The sequence below is a fragment of the Pelobates fuscus genome, chromosome 10 (genome assembly GCF_036172605.1).
Source record: "Pelobates fuscus isolate aPelFus1 chromosome 10, aPelFus1.pri, whole genome shotgun sequence".
Taxonomy (NCBI): domain Eukaryota; kingdom Metazoa; phylum Chordata; class Amphibia; order Anura; family Pelobatidae; genus Pelobates; species Pelobates fuscus.
In genome coordinates, this window is record NC_086326.1 from 26719066 (window position 1) to 26739524 (window position 20459).

Below are 20459 nucleotides of genomic sequence, written 5' to 3' on the forward strand. Positions count from 1 at the left end.
CACATGGTGACACAGAAACAGACTATCACTTTAAAATACATACAGACACATTTTATACATAAAACACAGACATGTAACATATCCCCAGATAGCTCAGGTCTGGGTGCACATTATTAGGTGAATGGCACCCAGATCACACAAATACATTTTAATTGCCATGGAGCTAAAGTCTTTAATTATACGAACAGGCTCCATGGCAGGCTATCTGGGTTACTACAGTTCACATAAAACAAACTACCGAATTTCCCTGCATTCACCAAATTCATACGAATGAGAACCAGGGGCTGGAGGTTCAGCGGTACCTGCACGTAAAAGTGTCCGATTTTGGTGCATGAAAGCCGGGCAGAAAAGTGTTGGCTGCCCGGGGAGCTCCAGAACAGCGCCACCTAGCGGCCGCTAAGTGTAACAGCGGCCACACAGTTAACAGGCAATTAACCGCAGCTTCAGGGAGGTAAATTGGCAGCACACTCCAGCTTCTGGGTGGCCAATTAACAACGCCGGCCGGCTTCCCACGGCTCTGGGGAGGTTGGTGAACGGCTGTTTGTTCGGTAGATGAAATCTATCTGTGTGGATGAAATCTACCGAACTGCTGTGCAGAAAGGGAGAAATAAATCCTTCTGCACAGTAAAATTAACCCTTTAGCTGCCGGTCCATAGTCCAGAGGCAGCAGGCGGGCAACCAGGCTCCTCCAATACAATGTGGCGAGATTGGTTTCGTCACACAAGGATATCCTTGAATTCCTTCAAGCAGGTCTGAAAAAAAGACTAAGCTACAATACCTTGAAAGTTAATGTCTCTGCCCTATCTACACCCACTAATTTTAAATGAGCGTTTGACACAGATATTTCCAGATTCCTACCAGAAGTTTTCAAGATCCATACTTCTTTAAAACCTGTTTAGCCTTCATGGGATCTACCTTTGGTTCTAAAATCTCTAAAGTCAGATCTCTTTGAGCCTCTAGAATCCATATCTCCTCACCTTCTCACAATTAAGACAGTTCTTCTGGTAGCATTATCTTCAGGAAGAGAGGTATTGGAATTAAAGCTCTCTCCAGATAAGAGCCTTTTACGGTCTTCCATCAAGACATAGTAACTCTATGAACAGTTCCAGAATTTAGACCAAACGCCCCAAGTCCTTTTCACCTTAATGAGGAAATAATCCTGCCAGCTTTATGTTCCTTTCAAGAGAATGAAGATCAGTCATCAAGCCTCTATCCTTGGACTTAGTAAGATGTCTCAAGGTATATATGGAGAGAACTTCCACATGGACTTCTTCGAAAAGACTCTTTGTTATACCTTATAGAGCCAGAAAGGGACTTCAGACATCTAAGAATGCAATAAGCAGATCAATTGTTTCTGCCATTATTTAAGGCTATCAAGTTGCTAAAGTACCTGTTCCTGAAGGTATTAAAGCCAGTCTACAAGATTGATTTCTTCTTCCTGGGCAGCAGCAGTGAAAGTATCTGATGAGATGATCTATAAAGCAGCTACATGGTCATCTTTTAATACATTTATTAGATATTATCATTTGCACTTTAGAGCTGCATAGTTTGATATTGGCAAAAGTGTTCTTTCAGTTAAAATTTCTGGAATTGTATATTCATGTGTGATTTTTCAATACACTTTGGCTTTGCATTTATTTGTGTTGGATGTGTCTATTTTCCTCCCTTAGCTTGGGCTTGGGTATTACCTATTGTTGTTTATTCATACTTACTGTAACTTTCCTTCCTGGTCATAGGAACTTGGACTGAGGGCCAGGAGGTAGGAAGGGGTACTTTATTTAATTAGGTTCCTGTCTACCTGGGGATGTGAGGATCTAACTCGTTGTTGTGTTGCTATAGCCTATGACCAGGAAAGGAAAATTATGGTGAGTGTGAATACATTTTCCCCTATATGTAGTGTTAAACTAGAGATTGCAGCTCACAAATGCTTTAGACTTTAGAAAATGGGGGTTCTCCCAAAAGCTTTTCTTTCATTCTTTTAGTCCAATTATAAGGTATTACAAGATACAAATGTCATCTGTTTTATATATATATATATATGTGTGTGTGTGTGTGTGTGTGTGTGTGTGTGTGTGTGTGTGTGTGTGTGTGTGTATGTATGTATATTTATCTATATCCTTATAGCAGCAATGTTGCAATTCTGTTAAAAGGACACTCCACTGCCCAAATACAACAAAATAAATAAAACAAATACTGTTTAGTAAATAAACATGCATGCAATTACGTATGTATTATTTGACTGGGGATATATCTAAAACCAGCTTGCAAAAGTTGCTGAGCGCTTGTCTGCAGCCTTTGCAAGCACTTTCCTTCAAACCCAGCCTAGACTTTCTGTGGCTGTCCAATCACTGACTTCCCAATGCAGCTCAGTGAGAAGTCTTTGTAAGGCAATTTCCTGCCTCTTAATTTTAGCTCTGCTATCTGTGAGGACCAATCAAAAGCCTGTGTAATATTTTCAATATTAAATTTTTATCATATTCACTTGAAAGTTTAAACATAACCTTAGAAAAACTGTGTCAAAACAGTGGCAAACAGTCTGGCCTTGGACGGACCTTCAGATATAAAGTCTATCTGAGGCCACCCTGTTTGCCCCTTACACCTTGGTTGAAACATTGAAGCAGGAAGAATAAGGCGTTTCAGCATCCACAGACTGAGAGAATTGGAGAGCAGTTCAGCCTCTTTGTGTATTCCAAAACCAACTGCTAGGATGGGTATGGGCATTTTTGAGAAGTTGTACTTCCAATGCTATAACGTTCAGCACAGCTGTTACTGCCGACACTAGAACCATTGTGATGTATAGAAGGAGAGGTCATGTAGTTCAAATATTATGGGCCTCTGTGTTGTGTAGTTGTGTGCACAAAGACATATAAAGGTCACTGATGAGATTATACAATATTTACACTTTGATCAGTCAGTTTATAAAAAGCTTAGAATAGCAAACATAGCTTAAAACCAGCCCAAGTAGGGTACACTCAGCTGCTTCTATGAGTCATTCTAAAAGAAATGTATACATTTGAGTCATAATTGCACCTCTCTATTCACTTACATAATTGGCATAAATGTCTAAAGAATAAAGACAATAGAAGTCATGTCGTTAATTCATAATATAGAAGATTAATATCTGAAATAATCATAAAGCATTGGTATATAATAGAACAGTCCTTTTCAGATTATGATGAATAAAAAAATGCCCTCTTGAAAGAATATTACACAGGCCCAAATTAATAAGAATTACGTACTCATGGAGCCAACTTGGATGAGTATATGTCATAACATTCTTGGTTTAGCTAACATCTAATAAGTTTCCAAGCTTATATTAAAGCTTATGCAATGAATTTTTACAAAAATATTCTTTTAGTTATTTACCAAGTAGAAATATCGGTGATTAAATGGTGTCAACTTCCTCTTTTATTTTTTTTTTTCCATACAAAATCAATCAATTGGAGTATTGTATGTGAAACAAAATCAAAATACAATTCCCAAATCCACTACCTACACAAAAATATTAACCATGCCCACAGCTGATCAATTACACCATTGACATAACCCATATGATATTCCAACAAGCTGCTAAATGGGGAAGAGGAGATGGCAGAACAAAATATCTAAAAAAAATATAATGTGGATAAATAAACTAGACGGTCTGTATTTCTAAGGGTTGAATAAAAAACACAACCATTTAGTGGTAATATAGGATATCAAATATAAGGAATTCCTAAATCAATATAGTTTTTAATTCCTTATGTAATATTTGCTTTATGTGATACTGTCTTGCTATTTCTTTATCATTCACTTACAGATACACAATTAGGAACACTGTCAGGCCTGTCAAAGATCCTTGTCCAATATCGGACAACATGCAATTATTTGCTAATATGTGTAAATAGGAATAGATTTTCAGTCTGAACGCGACACTGGAGTATTATAATATATGACATGTTTCCTATTTTTCACTCTCATTTTTCTTCGGCTTAACCTAAGCCAATTAGTGGTTATTTGTTGTCATGTTCTAAGTATTGATGTAACTAATCCTACACTAAACAAAATAAATATAATGGGTTAGCGCCATTATTAGGTAATATAGATTGATTCTTTGCAAGAAAATTATTGTGATATGAATGTTTTGTATACATATAATAAGGACAACTGTCAAATTTTCACTTCTTATTTTTTTTAGTGTATTATGTTTATTATAATGAAACCTAGTGATGTACTTTTGTTAATTATGTATACTGATTTTTTTGATAAAATGTGTCTTTTTTTTTTTTGTCTGGCTGAGCAGCTAGGTTGGATGAGACTGTACTGTTATCTGACCAATTGTTGCTAGGATTGTCCTGTGTGCACTGTGTGAAAGTACATCAGCAAGCAAGTTAGGTTGAGCAGGGGTTGGTCATGTAACAGTAGAATCTGACCCAACAAGGCTGATAAAGTGGTAATATCGTCAAAAACAAAAATACACATAATTGGAAAAAATAATAATCAAGTTTAATTAAATGTAATAAACTTTTAAAAACTGAGAAGTGAAAATTGGATGACAGTTATCCCTTAAGTTCTTTAATCTATGTATAGTGTTACGTATTGCTTCTCGTGAATCTGTATCATCTGTTGTGCAATCTGTTCTTTTCTCAAAACAAAGAAATCATAAAGTATTTTCTTTAAAAAAAAACTATTACAGGCTGTATAAATATTTAAAACGCCCTAATCTAAACACTTTTCTCAACGATTCACCAATTTTTAATTAGTTTTTATATTATACTTGCAATCAGATAGCAACATTTACCCTATTTATACAATACCTACAAAAATAATTAATTTTATTCTCATTATATGGATATCTTTGCATTAATTAATGGAATAGTTTAGTGGTTGTTAATATCACACTGTTACATTTTACTATCTTTACAAGTATTACTGTGTTTAGTGTTTGTTGTATACAATTTCAATGAGGATGGATGGGATATTGCCCCATATCTACTTGCATACAGTTTTTTTTGGCTACAGCCTACACTATTTTTCTTTGGATTTAAACAGCTGGACATGCATTGGGATGTCTGTTGATAGAGTACTGCAGGAGTGAGGAAGCAGTTACTTCAGGGCTTTTGCCAAATTGACACTGTATGGGTTTATGATTGGGCTAGAATCTCAGGGGTAGGCAGCCTTCTGCACTCCAGATGTTGTGGACTATATCTCCCATAAGGCTCTTAAAGCCATAATGCTGACAAGGCATCATGGGAAGTGTAGTCCAAAACATCTGGCGTGCCGAAGGCAACCTACCCCTGGGTAGATTGTTTTTTTTGGCCAGGACTGGACCTCTAGGGTAGACTTGGAGATTTGATCAGAATCATACTGTGGCAGAATTTTGACTAATTCGGTATCTCAGAATTTCAAATCAAACTTTGACCAAAATTGTTCAGAACAGAAATTTTTGAAAATCCAAACCATATCAATTAAAAAAAAACATATTTCAGTTCCGAAAAAATTACAAATGTGTGCTGCTTACAAGTCTAGTCAAGCCTTTGCCACCTTACTAATTCTACATGACTAAATTACAGTTTGAGATTATTATTTTTTTTTGGGGGGGGGGGGGCGTAATTGTGACTACATGCACATTTTTTCTAAATTTTAAGGCTTCCCTGGTAATTTTTATCTAAAGATTTTCGAATCAAACCAAATTATCGATTGGAACTGAAAAATTTCTGAACGATAATCTTAGGAACCAAATTATTTAGACATTTAGAACTGTCTCAAGTTAGCAGAAATAAGAAACTTCCCTGTGCACAAATCTACTCTTGGTTTCTTTACAGTGGACAACCAAAACGCACCCCACTTTTCATAGGTGGCAATGAGGGTTTTCATGTCTGAAATTTGTGGAGATGTTGTGAATTCTACATCATCTTGCACAGGTCATACTGACTGACGTTGTATAGATATTTGAATTCACAATTAGCAAATCCAACAGTCTCCACCTATCAGACCCATATATTGCATGATACCATGTGATAGTAGGACTACCCTAATTGAGATCTGTGAGAATTGCGTGTAAAAAAATAATTTTTTCTACTGTTTTGTCCAGTAGAACACCATTTCCTTTTACCTCTTTGAATATTTTTTAGTACTTTTTGTTTTACGGGGTTGATGCCCTCTTACTCTTATGAAAAATGTAAAAAATACCTGTCCATGAAGCTTTGTATTTTATAATGATGCTTTTATCCCTGATGTTGTACTTGCCTAGTAGGCAACATTTACAACCTCTTCTGGCTATATGTGTGATAAAATGCTGTTGGAGTATATCGTTTTAATGTTATTCCTCTAAATTTTGTCACAATTTAATTTTTGACATATTTTATATGCGCCGCTGGCTCGACAACGTTTTGACCAAAAGATCATTCAACAAATGAACACTTTTTACTGGCTTTGAACACTGGAATAATTTATTAACATACAAAATAATGATATAACCTTTCTAAAACTTATCACATAAAGAAGTTTAAGAAAATAGTTGTTTTATTTTATTATATTTCTTTTTTTTAAGTGGAGTGTTAGAAGTCTATAAGTCCACTTTTTTTTTTTCAAGTGGTGAAAAGCAAATGGCGAGATTCTACAATATAATTTAATTCCTTAGATTTTACATTTATGGAAACTGGCCTAACATACATTTTTAATAATTTAATAAATGGAATGTAAGACCTTTCGTTTCTGTATCAGAGAAAAAAATAGACATAAATATGTTAATTTAATATGTAGTAAAGTAAATGCAGCTAATTTAATGGACTCGTTTTTGTAAAATGTAATTTGCTGTCATTACCTTTCACAGCATTTAAAAATAAAAATCATAATGCAGAATTACATTTTCCTGAATTATATAATGGATACAACGAATATATTAATTTTCAACCCTAAATGCAAATCCAAGACTTCATTAAACTATGCTAGTAGATGATTTGTATAAAGCAAAATGTAAAATGTAATGTCTAAATATATGTTATATTGTTTTATTAAAACATATTAAAAGGAAAACATCAGATAAGAAAATGGATGCAGTTTTGTATTTGTGAAATATGAAGGAGGGGTTGTAGGTTACACAATAATTGCTGGTAGATTAGGATGGTAAATTAATTATAGAGTTTGCAAGGTCACTGTCATAATACCTGTCCCTCACGGCGGCATGCAATCACGGAAGTGATGTTTTTTCTGTGTTCTGATGTACACACACTCATCCCTGGCTTCCTGGTGCCTCATTATGACATCATATATGACATGAAACCATCCCATTCGTCTCCTTTTAAAATGTCAGTCTCTATGGTGCTTTTTGATGATGTGCACACACTTTTGACATCATGGTCCCCTGTAACCAATCACAACCCAGTATAGGGTATATACACGTTCTGGTTGTCCTCGTTTCCTTGCCCTGTCATGGTTTCTGTTTATCTGAGAGTGCTTTTTTGTCTATAGTTGCCTGTTTTTGTTTTTACTATGTCTTACCTTACTATTCTTGCTCTCTGTTATCCTGATCTTGGCTTGTTTCTTATTTCCGTGTACCTCTGTTATCCTTGACTTCAGCCTGTTTACATTTATTCTCTCTCTTCTTTGAGATATTCTGATAAATATTTTAAGTGGTAGCTTAACCACTCTAAGGACACATTCATACTTAACCTAGGTTTGTATGTTAGGGTCAGATCAGTCTTGATATTACTGTAAATGAATGATACATTAGCTAGACACGGTAAAAAGTCCGAAACTAAGTTAAAACAGAGAACATGAGCCATAAAAATTTATATATATATATATTATATCTAGCCATAAAAATTAATATATATATTGTGGCAGGATGGCCAGGCTCTTCACAATAAACTTCAAGTGCAACAGTCAGGATAAAATAGTACTGCAGTTTATTGTCACTTTCCACAATTTTGTGCTCTCCCACAAAATAAAACAAAAAGAAAATAAATCCTACTCCAACTTGGAGACTTACTAAACAACAGTATTACTAACTATCCAACTGGCCAGCTAATCTAGTTCCCAGTTTTAAACAAAATGAAATACAGCACTTTTAGCAGGTTTCACACAGTACCTTTTTCTCAGAGTCTCAGGCTTAGCTACCTCCTCTCTCTCAGCTGTTAGACTCCCTGATGTCTTCAGAGGCTAACCTTTTAAAACCCTAGGGCTGGTTAATTACATTCAAGGGGTGACTCCCCCCAATTAACCCCATCATGCTGGGAATAGAGATCGCTCCAATCTATTACTCACATAGAAAGCCTCTCTGACCTTGCCACAATATATTATATATATATAAAGAAAAACTAGTAGTCCTGATGAAAGTCTGTGTGTAACAGACTGAAACATCAATTTATTTGTAAACTAAATTAAAAGTTAAGTTTTATACTTATTCTAAGTCCTGTGAGTGCTATCTGGATAATCTATATATTCATAGATACATGCATATGTATTAGTATATATACCCATAGATATATACATATGTAAGAAACACAATGAAAACAATATTTGTACAACCATTGGCACAGAGGTCTAAAAGCAGAAAATAATTCTATTTTTGAGTGAACTAAGCAGATTTCAGTGCTAAAAAGTAGCACATATTGAATTGGTGAAATTTATATTCATGTCATACATTCAGAGAAGAATAAAACACGTTTATCAATAAATGATCAAACATCAGACTTGTTATGTGTTCCAAATTAAGTCTACTTGCAGAGTTTTGAGTTCTAAATTTTAGCATTTTGGGACTTCTGTAGACACAGGTATTCCCTGCCAAACAAACTCCAGTACAGCGGGCACACTAAACAGCACTAAGTAGGAAAAAACAGGCCAAAGATACTTGATCCAAACAGAGTTGTATTTATATCAGAAACACATTCTGCAAATTTAGAAAATAACATACAAGAGAGCTGAATATATTTTGTGCTCTTAAAGAACACTTCATGTACCATGGCCACTGGTTTTAGTTCTGGTGCTGGGAGGCTACGTGCCTTGCTTTAGATCTGGTGTTGGGAGGCTATGTGTCTTGCTTTAGATCTGGTGTTGGGAGGCTATGTGTCTTGCTTTAGATCTGGTGTTTGGAGGCTATTTGTTTTGCTTTAGATCTGGTGCTGGGAGGCTATGTGTCTTACTTTAGATCTGCTGCTGGGAGGCTATGTGCCCTGCTTCAGATCTGGTGCTGGGAGGCTATGTGTCTTTCTTCAGATCTGGTGCTGGGAGGCTATGTGTCTTTCTTCAGATCTGGTGTTGGGAGACTATGTGTCTTGCTTTATATCTGGTGCTGGGAGGCTATGTGTCTTGCTTTAGATCTGGTGTTGGGAGGCTATGTGTCTTGCTTTAGATCTGGTGTTGGGAGGCTATGTGTCTTGCTTTAGATCTGGTGTTGGGAGGCTATTTGTTTTGCTTTAGATCTGGTGCTGGGAGGCTATGTGTCTTACTTTAGATATGCTGCTGGGAGGCTATGTGCCCTGCTTCAGATCTGGTGCTGGGAGGCTATGTGTCTTTCTTCAGATCTGGTGCTGGGAGGCTATGTGTCTTTCTTCAGATCTGGTGTTGGGAGACTATGTGTCTTGCTTTAGATCTGGTGCTGGGAGGCTATGTGTCTTGCTTTAGATCTGGCGCTGGGAGGCTATGTGTCTTGCTTTAGATGTGGTGTTGGGAGGCTATATGTCTTGCTTTAGTTCTGGTGCTGGGAGGCTATATGTCTTGCTTTATTTATGGCGCTGGGAGGCTATATGTTTTGCTTTAGATCTGGTGCTGGGAGGCTATGTGTCTTGCTTTAGATCTGGTGCTGGGAGGCTATATGTCTTGCTTTATTTATGGCGCTGGGAGGCTATATGTTTTGCTTTAGATCTGGTGCTGGGAGGCTATGTGTCTTGCTTTGGTTCTGGTGCTGGGAGGCTATATGTCTTGCTTTAGATCTGGTGCTGGGAGGCTATGTGTCTTGCTTTAGATCTGGTTTTGGGAGGCTATGTGTCTTGCTTTAGATCTGGTACTGGGAGGCTATGTGTCTTACTTTAGATCTGGTGCTGGGAGGCTATGTGCCCTGCTTCAAATCTGGTGCTGGGAGGATATGCATCTTGCTTCAGATCTGGTGCTGGGAGGCTATGTGCCCTGCTTCAGATCTGGTGTTGGGAGGCTATGTGTCTTGCTTCAGATCTGATGCTGGGAGGCTAGGTGTCTTGCTTTAGATCTGGTGCTGGGATGCTATGTGTCTTGCTTTAGATCTGGTGTTGGGAGGCTATGTGTCTTGCTTTAGAACGGGCGCTGGGAGGCTATGTGTCTTGCTTTAGATCTGGTGTTGGGAGGCTATTTGTCGTGCTTTAGATCTGGCGCTGGGAGGCTATGTGCCTTGCTTTAGATCTGGCGCTGGGAGGCTATGTGTCTGTCTTTAGATCTGGTGTTGGGAGGCTATGTGTCTTGCTTTAGATCTGGTGTTGGGAGGCTATGTGTCTTGCTTTAGATCTGGTGTTGGGAGGCTATGTGTCTTGCTTTAGATGTGGTGTTGGGAGGCTATGTGTCTGTCTTTAGATCTGGTGTTGGGAGGCTATGTGTCTTGCTTTAGATCTGGTGCTGGGAGGCTATGTGTCTTGCTTTAGATCTGGTGTTGGGAGGCTATGTGTCTTGCTTTAGATCTGGTGCTGGGAGGCTATGTGTCTTGTTTTAGATCTAGTGTTGGAAGGCTATTTGTTTTGCTTTAGATCTGGTGCTGGGAGGCTATGTGTCTTACTTTAGATCTGCTGCTGGGAGGCTATGTGCCCTGCTTCAGATCTGGTGCTGGGAGGCTATGTGTCTTGCTTTAGATCTGGTACTGGGAGGCTATGTGTCTTTCTTTAGATCTGGTGCTGGGAGGCTATGTGTCTTTCTTCAGATCTGGTGTTGGGAGGCTATGTGTCTTGCTTTAGATCTGGCGCTGGGAGGCTATGTGTCTTGCTTTAGATGTGGTGTTGGGAGGCTATATGTCTTGCTTTAGATCTGGTGCAGGGTGGCTATATGTCTTGCTTTAGATCTGGTACTGGGAGGCTATGTGTCTTGCTTTAGTTCTGGTGCTGGGAGGCTATATGTCTTGCTTTAGTTCTGGTGCTGGGAGGCTATGTGTCTTGCTTTAGATGTGGTGTTGGGAGGCTATGTGTCGTGCTTTAGATCTGGTACTGGGAGGCTATGTGTCTTGCTTTAGTTCTGGTACTGGGAGGCTATGTGTCTTGCTTTAGTTCTGGTGCTGGGAGGCTATATGTCTTGCTTTAGTTCTGGTGCTGGGAGGCTATGTGTCTTGCTTTAGTTCTGGTGCTGGGAGGCTATATGTCTTGCTTTAGATCTGGTGCTGGGAGGCTAGGTGTCTTGCTTTAGATGTGGTGTTGGGAGGCTATGTGTCTTGCTTTAGATCTGGTACTGGGAGGCTATATGTCTTGCTTTAGTTCTGGTGCTGGGAGGCTATGTGTCTTGCTTTAGTTCTGGCGCTGGGAGGCTATATGTTTTGCTTTAGTTCTGGTGCTGGGAGGCTATATGTCTTGCTTTAGTTCTGGTGCTGGGAGGCTATGTGTCTTGCTTTAGATGTGGTGTTGGGAGGCTATGTGTCTTGCTTTAGATCTGGTGCTGGGAGGCTATGTGTCTTGCTTTAGATGTGGTGTTGGGAGGCTATGTGTCTTGCTTTAGATCTGGTGCTGGGAGGCTATGTGCCCTGCTTCAAATCTGGTGCTGGGAGGCTATGCGTCTTGCTTCAGATCTGGTGCTGGGAGGCTATGTGCCCTGCTTCAGATCTGGTGTTGGGAGGCTATGTGTCTTGCTTCAGATCTGATGCTAGGAGGCTATGTGTCTTGCTTTAGATCTGGTGCTGGGAGGCTATGTGTCTTGCTTTAGATCTGGTGTTGGGAGGCTATGCGTCTTGCTTTAGATCTGGTGCTGGGAGGCTATGTGCCTTGCTTTAGATCTGGTGCTGGGAGGCTATGTGTCTTGCTTTAGATCTGGTGCTGGGAGGCTATGTGTCTTGCTTTAGATCTGGTGCTGGGAGGCTATGTGCCTTGCTTTAGATCTGGTACTGGGAGGCTATATGTCTTGCTCTATTTCTGCTGCTGGGAGGCTATATGTCTTGCTTTAGTTATGGTGCTGGGAGGCTATATGTCTTGCTCTATTTCTGCTGCTGGGAGGCTATATGTCTTGCTTTAGTTATGGTGCTGGGAGGCTATATGTCTTGTTTTAGTTCTGGTGCTGGGAGGCTATATGTCTTGCTTTAGTTATGGCACTGGGAGGCTATATGTTTTGCTTTAGGTCTGGTACTGGAAGGCTATATGATTAGATCTTGCATTAGATCTGGCGCTGGGAGGCTATGTGTCTTTCTTTAGTTATGGTGCTGGGAGGCTATGTGTCCTGTCATGAGCACCCAAAGGACACACTCTCCAAATTGTTGTCATAATAAGAACATTAACTTCATATTTCCAAAATATATGTATAGTATGAGAATGAATTGTATGTGTGAGACTTTAAATGCAGGGGTATATTTGGGATTGGCCATGCTGAACCTCTTTTAACTCCTTTTACAAAATGTCCACCACCATAGCATCCTAGCTTATGGGACCAGGTGTTGATAGTCCCAGTGAGGCTTGGTACAAGTTCTTCTCCACCAAATACAATGCTTCAGATAAATATCTCGACACCTGAATGGGGACTACACCAAAATCAGCGTCAATCAAATAATTAAAAACTAATTCTGCATTCTTTCATCAATTAAAAATCAGTCATGTGAGCATCAGGGGGAACAGAAGGAATTAATTCAAAACAGGAAGGGTAAAGTCTGACTTTTTTTTCTCCCATTCAATGCCTAAAACTACATTTTTATTGATGAAAGATACAAATTTAAACAAAATAACATTAAGATTACAGAGACTTAATTGCCTCAAATGAATATAAAGTAATTTTATATTCGTTATAAATATTTCCATCTAACCAATCTATAAAGAATAGTTATATATTATTACCACTGTTTTCTGTAAGGAGTCAGCCATTTAGACATTGTAAATAGGTTTGCTTCCACCATGTGATAAAAGAAGCCAATTGTAACCTATGTTTTTCGTCGTCAAGGTTCTAAGCAATTTGCAGTGCAGGAGAGATTATATGCTTGTTTGAACTGGCTACTGATGCTCAACCCACTGCATGCTAATTAAAGTCTAGGTTGCCTAGAAACCATTTTGTTCATTATAGAAACAAAATTCTTAGCAAAAGGTGTTGGTATATGATGTGATGTTGAAGTATGGCAAAAAACTACTAAATTCCTTTTTTTTTTCATGACAAGGTTTACCATTACGTAAAAAAAAGAAAAATTAAAAATTAAAACATATGCTTTCATTTCAAAATGTCTACTTATCCAGATTGACAAAGTCAAATGCATCAAGTTAATATTAATAATCACATTAATAATTTGTTGAAAAACAATCTAAAAATATAAAATAAGACATAGAAATGTCAATAACCTGCAGACATATTTTTTGTTGCTGAATAATGTTTTTGGTTGAAGCATAGTTCTCTTTTAAAATCATTAACACCTCAGAGAGAAAAGCCATAAGAAAAAAAACAATACATTACATCACAGGATCAAAATTAAACAGTGTGAAGTGCGTTATTGCCTGAGGTCAATACCAGTCAATATATTCCAAGCGATTTCTTTGAGGGGTTCGACATATGCCCACAGCTGGTGTGTATTTCTGAATCTTTAAAAAAAAAATTACGGTCCAGAAAAGGTAAGAATAAAAGTGATTTTTTATATTTTTTTTCAACTTTTTTCCTCTCTCAGCTTTGTAATTCGGCCCTCTTAAACTATTCTTACGTTTTATACAGTGTTAACTTTGTATGGTGTTGGACTGCCTGATTAACTTGATCACTGATTCTCATCAAGCTGCCGAAAAGTTTGTTTCTAAAGTTTACAAGTTTCAATATTACATACATTTGACATTTGTGCCATGTTTCAGTAGTCATTTTTTTAATGTTGTTTTTTTAATTTATTTATTTTTTCTATGTACTACATTGTTCGGTCTCGGTAATATATTGTTTGAATCGCAATATAAAATACGCTCATACACCCTGCAATTCCCCACCATCAGCAAACGCGAGTGGTAAGTGGCAGATAGAGTCCTCTCCAAGTCCATTAAACAGTATACAGAAGTAAAACAAATTAATTTGACAAAATCAGAATTCTTCATGTTTTTTTTTTTTTTTTTATAAAACAATTGGATGCTGTGCTTTATGGACAGGATGAGTCTTCATCTATGGAGAGAGTCTATAAAGAGTAATTTCATTCCCCAATTTTAATTTTCATTTCCATTGATTTTTTTCAATTCAGCTATTTTGGACTGATTTTGTTTTCCGGTCAACCCTTAGTGACTTCTACCCACCTCCTTGGGTGTATAGATTGTAAGAATTAGACAATATTGTATTCTGATAATATACTTGCATGGTGCCAATGGCTATTTATTCATTTAACCAGTGAGCAAAGTACTGCAGAAAAACACATTACACTTCTTGTAGAATGAGTACAAATAATAGCACATATATTTATTTCCAGATTTAGAGATTTGTTTCAGTCTGAAGTGCAGTTCATCTGAATTTGGTTGAATTCCCGAACTCCAAGCCATAGTTTGCCCGATGCACAAACCAAATGAGGCACGCAATGGCCGATTGTGTTCGTTTTGATACACGATTTGGATTTCTGCACGTGATGTTAAAACAAAGTGATGATTGATAGGGGAAAATGGTATTTGAGGGCTAGGGGCAGTCACTGAATGTTGATGTTATTTACAAATCATATTAGAAGGAACCCCTCAGCTCCTAGTAGATTAAAAACGTAGAGAGATCCTTACAAAGATGGAATACCAAGGAATACCGTAGGCGTAGCTTTGAATTGGGCCTCCAGCATTGAACAGAGAGAAAAGGTCTTTCCAAGTGTAACACACATTTCTTATAATATTCCGTTAGGATAATGTTTTTTAGAAAAATTTTATAATGTGTAATCTGAAGCATTATATTTCTTTGATATGCCTTCTAACAATCTTGGATCTGAAAGCACAGTGCTCATTTTAGACGTGTGTCTTGTATTACCACTATTTCTCATGATTTATATGAACATCATAGGAAATTCCTAAAAGTGCCATAGATTTACGTGTAGCCATACAACTCTTTGTCCATCATGCATACATTATTCTGAGCACCTTGGACAGGTGACTGGTTGGCTGGTTTCAAGCTCTGATTTCTCAATTTTGTAAATAATCCGACAAGACAGATTTCCTTTATTTATTTTGTATTTATTTTTTTAAGATGTAACATTAATTTGAAAGATGGGTTATATAGTTAGCAAATAGTTTGAGAACAAAACATTAATTTCGTGTTTAGAATGTTTACATAACAATTTCTAAAGTGTTTGTTCACCCTTTTGAGAAACATTGGGGATTTAAAATATTAGAAGTTTGAGAAATTAGAATATAAGTTTTATATTCAGTGGGCTAATGCATCATCAGTAGAATCTGTTCAACCCTTCGCAGGTTCAAATCCCGGCAGGGTTGACTCAGCCCTTCATTCTTCCGAGGTAGATAAAATGAGTACCATTAAATTGGGTAATAGCAACAACCCCTGGATGTTGGGCTAAGGTAACATCCCCAGGACGTACTTTAAAACCAGAGTAATCTAAATGTACCTTTCCTGATTTAAATACTTTGTTATTATTAATATTGTTATTTTTCATTTTAGTTGGAACTTATAGACACTGTTGTAAGGAATGTTTTGGCAATTTTGAAAAAACTGATTCACAAGTTTTGAAACGAAATAGAAATAATTTGACAGTGTATGAGCACAATGCATACATATAGTCAATATAGTTGCCTGGCTATAACCAGGCAAATGTATTATAAATAATACTACAGACTATAAATATGTCACATTCCATGAAAAATGCCTTTATTAAATCTTTCCCATATTGGTAAAAACCTCCTAAAACTTCATGCCTAACACCAGAAACATTCAATAAAGGTAACTTTTTTTTAACTTTACATTTTAACAAAAAAAAATAATTAGATGCTAAATCAGCATGAGTCCTAAACATTCTAAAGTGCATTCACAGTCTGCTATTTGTTTTTCTTTTCACATATAGGTGTATAAATATATTTCAGAACTTATTATGTTTTATTTACTTAGATTGTACCCTCTAGAACAGAGATCTTATTTCTTAATGCATAAACACACATTGTAGTTTGCTTTACATGACTAATATACATGTTTCATCTTACCTGTACTATTACATATGAAGCATTAAGCTCACGAGTTGACACAATGTAAAATAACATACCAATTGTAATACTACTGTAATGTAATCTGTAAAGTATTAAATATACCTGTTAGTTCTACATAAAAAAAAATATTCATACACTGTATAACTATTGCACTTACATTACCTTGCCCTATTGTTACATCACATGTAAAGTGCTAAGTACACATATTTGAGTTATATAAATAAAATATACATACACTGTATACCTACTGGACTTACTGTAGCTCCTTCTACTGTAATGCAATGTGTAAAATGCTAAGTTATCTCAATAAAATGTACCTACACTGTATATCTACTGCACTTACTATACCTTGCTCTGCTGTAATGTAAACTGTAAATGGTAACACTATAAATAAAATACTCTTACCCTTGGTAATAACATTTTATAAATCAGTCTAAAGAAATTATTGTTCTAAAAAAAATATATAATATGCATTTTTTCAGCTTTCCACTGTGTCCTAAGTTTTTCAAATACATTTTCAGCTCGCTATATTTCAGTATCTGATGCATTAACCCACAGGGTTTCCGATTTGTACCTGGCAAATAAAATTTTTTTCTTTACAAAAAAAAACTGTTTTTCTAAATTATGGTTGAATTTCATTCTGTGCACAAGTATTTTAAATGCATTTATAATTTAAATGCATTTAGTGTATCCATTTCGGGATGAAGAATATTAACCAATCGGAAAAAAGAAATCCATTTAACTATAACTAAAGTTAACATTTATAACGGCTAAAAAATAGTTTTGTATGTCACTGACTACTTAAAATTGTTATGTCAGTACTCAAGTAATGAAGCCTGAAATCTCATTGTGTTTGTGTTTTACAAATGAGTGACTTGTTGGTGAGTTATGCAAATAGTTTGTAACGCAATGACTTTATACATCTTACTGTATAATGTGTAGGTGCCTTATAAAATAATGCATTCTACATTAGAATCTATTAAATACATCTCATTTTCTTTCTGAATCCATGCACAGCGTAGCTTGTTAAAATTGTTTTCCAGAGTTAAAACAAGCTGTCGATTAGCATGTAATGTATGAGCAATTACTTTCCTACAGTCCAAACAATTATTGCACCAACCTGGGATTCCATTTGCCCATGTATTAAAAAATAAATATCACAGCTAAATAATAACAATATAACATAATTCTAATTATAGAATTATACATTATGATTATGTTAATAAATATATAATAATAAGTATACCTGGTATAAATAAAAAAAAAAAAAAAATATATATATATATATATATATATATATATATATAAAACAGATTATGTCCCTGTACTCAAGCTATAGCTTAATAAATTGCCAGGTGCTAGCCAGGACTCCAGTGTATCCAAATATCAGCAAATTTAGCTGCACTCACGGTCTGTAGATAAAATCTTCAATTCTTTATTAAATTCATGTTAAAAATAGGATCGACGTTTCAGTCCCCCTCGTGGATCGATCCTATTTTAAACATGAATTTAATAAAGAATTGAAGATTTTATCTACAGACTGTGAGTGCAGCTAAATTTGTTGCGCTATATATATATATATATATATATATATATATATATAAATATATAGATTGTGACAGAAATAAACATATATATATATATTTGTGTGTGTGTGTTTGCTTCTGTCACAATCTATATGGTATTGATGTATTTGTATGTATTCCATATGATATTTATGTATTTAGTTTTTTTTCATTTAACTAATATGCTTAGGTGATTGGTGATTTATGCTGGCTAGATATTAGATTTATTCACTGTTCTACAGATACACACACACACACACACACACACACACACATACAGACATATACACAGAGACACACACACACATACAGACACATACATACACACATACACAAACATACATACAGAGACACAGAAACACATACACATACAGACACGTACACACATACAGACACATACACACACATACAGAGACACATACACACAGACACACACACACACACATACATACATAGACACACACACATACAGAGACACACACATACATAAACAAAATGTTTCCTGTTTCCTACCTTTTGCAGGAGGGTGACCCTGGGGTCCAGTGGGGGCTCAGTCTGATAGGAGTCAGAGTTCCCACTCTGACTCCCTCCTCCTTCCTCCCGCGCGGCTCTCTGATAGCTGGGAGGAGTGACCAGGGCAGTTACTTCCTCCTAGCTCTGTCTGATGTCATCACACGGGGCCCGGTCGTGTTAGGCGCTTTAACAGCGCAACCGGGCCCACTGGAAATCCATACCCATCGGGTGGCCCTAACAGCATGGGCCACCCAACGGGTCCCTTGAACAGTGGCCCTGGCAGTTTGCCGCGCGGGCCAGGGCAGGTACCCGGTCGCAGGGGTCTGCAGGGTGGCCGGGCCCCCTGGAGTGATGGGCACGGTCGCAGCTGCGACCCCTGCGCCCGCGGTATGTACGCCACTGAATGTGTGTGTGTGTGTATATATATATATATATATATATATACATATATACAAATGAGAAAAGAGATAAATAATGTAAAACCTAGAGATAAGAAAAAGAGAGAGAAAGAGAACTAAAGGAGGAAAGTGAGTGGAAGAGGATTATAGATTCCAAATTTGATGACAAAGATGAGTGGAAGAGGATTATAGATTCCAAATGTGATGACAACTTTTAAGTGTGTCATGGCCCACAATAGTCATTTTCTCCATTACCATTTCCTCATTGATTTTGAGGAAAGTTTGAAAAGTCAGCTATGACTCTGCAGGTTGCCAAAACTATTTTAGCTGCTAATTTATTTTTTGCTCTTGTGGGAGGGTTCTAAGGTTTACAAATGTTTAGAAAGGACAAATAATTATGAGAAAGAACAGTAGAGATAAGAGAAGAAACAGCAGATCAGAGGGGCTGAATTCATGGATAATTCCATCAAGGAACGTGCAGCTGTAGTTATGCGATCGCCATGCAGTTCCAGACAAACTGAGCGCTTTGTGCGCTTCGATCCAAAAGTACTGCCTCTTAACTTTCTCCAGCACTCCCTACTCGAACTTGCATTCGGACCACCCAAGTGCGTAGAATGTTCGCAATGTAAATTCTATTCAGCTTAGTGATTTAGAGAGGAATGCTGCACGCCCGCGTGTGTCACTCTATTTATAATATGATGACTAGAGTCATTTCCGATGTTGGCTGTGCCACGTCATCACTGCAACCTTGTTCCCATACCTTTTGAGGTAACAAGGGTAACATGGACCAATCAATGTCCACCATAGGTTTTAAATAAAGTTTTAGCCCCATTTGTTGCCCTGTTATGGTTTCATCTTGGTTCCTCATATAGTAGGTTATATTGCTCCCTGATTTCCTGGTTCTTCGATTTTGGCTTGTTATACTGACTCTTCTGACTTCTTAATTATGACTTGGTTATTTATTGTATTTCCATATTTCTGGTACCCTGATTTTGGCTTGTTTTATGTTTAAGCTTTCTTTAAGTTTTACATTAAACCTGGCCATTCTAAGATCTGTCCTTTCTGTCAATTTATTCCTGACTTATACTTGTAAGTTGACTAGGGTAGCTGTGACAGTGTGTGATGTATGTGTCCTGCTCACCACAACCATTCCAGTAGAGGTTAGTAGGCTTTTGATACATTTTAAAATGTTTGTGAGGTGTAGGGTAGCAGTGTAAGTTTTTTAAGTATTCCTGCATATAGTTAAGTAAGAAATACATCCATAAATATCTTGCACATGAGTCGAATGATTCCTCCAGAAGACTCAACTCCATCTCCCAAGCTGGAATTTACAGCAATGTAGTTTGAAAGGAGTGAGTAGCCAGTGCATAGTAGAGAGAGAAGATATGACCTTTTTTAAATAGTGTGGTAGAAGAGCCAATTTTAAAAAAGTAAGACTAACTACCCCAGCTAGGCAAATTGCAAAATTGCAAAGTTGCACATAATGAAATAAATCAGAATAATATGCAAGGCATATATGCATATATGCATAATATGCAAGTGAGTTTTGAGAAAAAAAAGATCGTACCAGTGAGACCAACTTCTGTCCTCAAAACAGCTAAATAAATGGGGTTCCATACTAGAAGGAAAAAGCTTTTTGTGAGGAAAAGGAGTAGGAGAAGAGAGACAAGAGGTAAGGTCGAACGTCACTACCAGCCCAGCCCAGATCTCTAACCAGTTAG